Consider the following 3,594-nt stretch of genomic DNA (forward strand, 5'->3'; position numbering starts at 1 on the left):
TAAAACTTATTTTGTTTACTCTAGGTCTTTTAAGTGTGCTCTGTTTTTTTTATATAATTTTTTTTATTTTTTAAAGTTTTTTTTTACTGTGTAATATAACATATATACAAAGCAAAGAAAGAAAAAGCAATAGTTTTCAAAGCATTCTTTGACAAGTAGTCACAGGACAGGTTCCAGAGTTTGTCATGGGCTACCATACTATATTAACTAAAGTTCTCTAGAGGAACAGAATAAGCAGGAACTATTTGTAGATATAAAATTTATAAAAGTTTCTCACATGCCCATGAGAATATAGAGTACAAGATCCGTAGGGAAGGCCGCAAGCTGATAACTCCAATGAAGTTCCTCAACAAACTCTCAGGAGAGATTGGCAGGACGAGTGTAAGAATGGAAGAGTCCAAAATCCGTCGGGCAGTCTGTGAAGCCAATGACTCGAATGCAATGTCTGGATGAACTCCACAGGAGAGGCTCACTGGCTAAAGCAGGAAAGAGACTTCCTCTTCTTCTGAATCCTCCTTAAAAGCCTTCCAGTGATTAGGTTAAGCATCACTCACTGCAGAAGACACTCCCCTTGACTGATTAGAAATGCAATCAGCTGTTGATGCAGCCAACATGATCATGATTTAAGTCCATGAAGTGTCTGCACAGCAACAGACAGGCCAGCACTTGGCCAACCAGACAAACAGGCACCATCACCTGGCCAAGTTGAGAAATGAACCTGACCATGACACACACCATCCTTTCAGATTTTTTCCTTCTAGCTGCTCCAAAATATAGGAGGCTAGAAGGAATAAATTTTTTTATCATCACAATCAACTTTTTTTTCCTTTTTGTGAAAAAAATATATACAAAAAGCAATAAGCTTCAAAGCACAGCACAACAATTAGTTGTAGAACAGATTTCAGAGTTTGTATAGGTTACAATTCCCCTATGTTAAGTTTTTACTTCTAGCTGCTTTAAGATACTGGAGATGAAAAGAAATATCAATGTAATGATTCAGTAATCATATTTGTTTGTAAAACCCTATCTTTTCTGTATAACTCCACTATCACCTTTGGTCTTTCTCCCACTCTTTAAGGATATTTGGGCAATGACCACTCTAACTTTTTCATGTTGGAAGGGATTGTTGATAATATGGGGTAGAGAGATGAAATTGGCTGATGTTCTGGAAAGGCTGGCCCTTCTAGGTTTCAGGACTTATTTGGTTCAAGGACCCATCTAGAGGTTGTAGATTTCTGGAAAGTTACCCCGTGCATGGAACCTTTGTAAAAACTTGTATATTGCCCGAAGTGTTCTTTAGGATTGGCTGGAATGGCTTTGGTTGGGGTTTGGCAAATTATGTTAAGTAGCAACATCTAACTGAAGCTTACATACGAGTGACCTCCAGAGTGGCTCTTGACTCTATTTGAACTCTCTCAGCCACTGATACCTTATTTGTTACTGTGTGCTCTATTTTTTTTCCAGAGTTAACAATTTTATTTTCACTTTTCATAATACAAATGAAAATAACTTTTTTTTATCCCACTACTCCCCTCCAAAATTATGCTGTCTTTGATAGGAAGAGGGAACAAATCTTCCTGGTAATGCTTTTAGAAAACACCCAAAGTCATAGCACCATACCGTCTCATGAAGAAGAACAACTAATTTAAAACTGATTCAAAGAGGGTCCCCTCTATCCTTATCTGTCTTGTTGGGTCATTCTCAGCCAAGTGGGCACCATCATGGGATGGGCAGGAGGTATCTTCATTGGGGATTCAGGCATAACTGGCATGTGGCCTCCCATGGGTGGCCCCATTTCAGGAGCAGTTCCCACTGACATCATCCCAGGAGGAGGAGGGCCCATCATTGGCATCATGAGAGGTGTCCCTTATTCAGGGTGCTGGTATCATACTAGGATGAGGAGGGCCCAGGAGATTGGTGGGAGGTGGGATCATTGCCCCTGCAGGAAGAGGAGCAAAAATGGAGTAGGAGATATTTTTCCTTGTTGAAACACAGCCTTTGTGCTGTCAGTCAGGCTCTGAGCCTGCTCTTCCATCCATTTCTGATAGTCTTTCACATTCTCTTTGTATTTCCTACCACTGCAGTGTGTCTTTCTCACAGTTGGAGAGTCATGGATGAGGTATGTATCACAGTAGTCACAATAATACCTGGGTATGTTGTTCTGCGGGTTGTTGGTCACTCTGTTCCACATCGCCCAGAAATGCCAAGTGTGCTCTATTTTAAATAATGTTTTAATTCTGGGAGATGCCCAAGGTGAGTCATGCTATTCCAATTTTATAATGGTATTAGTTTCTTAGGGTTGCCATAACAAAATACCACAAACTTGCTGGTTTCAAACAACAGAAATTTATTCTCTCTTAATTCTGGAGATCAGAATCCAAAATTAAGGCCTCAGCAAGGTTGGTTGTTTCTGAAGACTCAAAGTGACAATTCATTCCATGCTGTTCAACTAGTTTCTGGTGCTGACCGGCAATCCTCAGCATTCTTTGGCTTATAGACACATCATTCCAACCTCTGCCTCCATTTTCACAAGGCTTTTTTCTGTGTGCCACTGTGTTCAAATTTCCTTCTTCTTATAAGGATTATATGCCCACCCTAATCTGGTATAACTTCATCTTAACTTGAGTTCATCTGTAAAGATCATACTTTTTTTTTTCCCAATTTTTATTGATAAATCAATGTACGAGCACATACATTCTTAATATACAAACATTCCCTACATGGTATATAATCAATGGCTCAAAATGTCATCCCATAGCTGTATATTCATCACCATGATCATTTTTTAGAACATTTGCATCACTCCAGAAAAAAGAAACAAAAGGAAAAAACTCATACACACCATACTCCTTACCCCTCCCTCTCATTAACCACTAGTATTTCCATCTACCCAATATATGTTTTTTAATTTTAATATTTGTTCCTCTTATCATTTATCCATCTTTAATCCATATGTTTTACTCATCTTTCTATACCATAGATTTCACAATCACACAGTCACATTATAAAAGCTACATCATTATACAATCATCTTCAAGAAACATGACTACTGGAACACAGCTCTACAGTTTCAGATACTTCCCTCCAGCCTCACTAATTCACCTTAAACTAAAAAGGGATATGTAAATAATGCATAAGAATAACCTCCAGGATAACCTCTCAACTCTATTTGAAATCTCTCAGCCACTGACACTTTATTTTGCCAAGACCCTACTTTTAAATAAGGTCATAGTCACAGGTATCAGGGGTTAGGGCTTGAACATATCTTTTTGTAGGGACCACAACTCAACTCACAAAAACAATCAAAGATACCAAAGACAAATGGATGATATGTTTGAAATTTCACTGCAAGTTTTTGTTCCTGTGCCTTTGTGGTCACTTCTCATTTTCTTAGTGGAATATCAGCCTCATAAACAGGGACCACATATGTTTTCTTCACTTCTGAATCCCTAGCAGAACAGTGTGTATGGTAGATTTTCAAAAAATATTAGTTGGACAAAAGAAGGAATCAGGCTCAAGAGAAGTTCAGTAACTTGTGTGTAGAAATGAGGTTATTAGCAGAACTGCCTCCCGAATCTCAGTTTCCAAATTCTC

At 38.5% G+C, this 3,594-nt stretch overlaps 1 pseudogene; it reads right to left on the bottom strand.

The window, feature by feature from the left end:
• Positions 1–1,678: 1,678 nt before the first annotated feature.
• LOC143690726 (U1 small nuclear ribonucleoprotein C pseudogene) lies at positions 1,679–2,191 on the bottom strand (annotated as a pseudogene).
• Positions 2,192–3,594: the final 1,403 nt, after the last annotated feature.

The sequence above is a fragment of the Tamandua tetradactyla genome, chromosome 7 (assembly GCF_023851605.1).
Source record: "Tamandua tetradactyla isolate mTamTet1 chromosome 7, mTamTet1.pri, whole genome shotgun sequence".
NCBI classification, from domain to species: domain Eukaryota; kingdom Metazoa; phylum Chordata; class Mammalia; order Pilosa; family Myrmecophagidae; genus Tamandua; species Tamandua tetradactyla.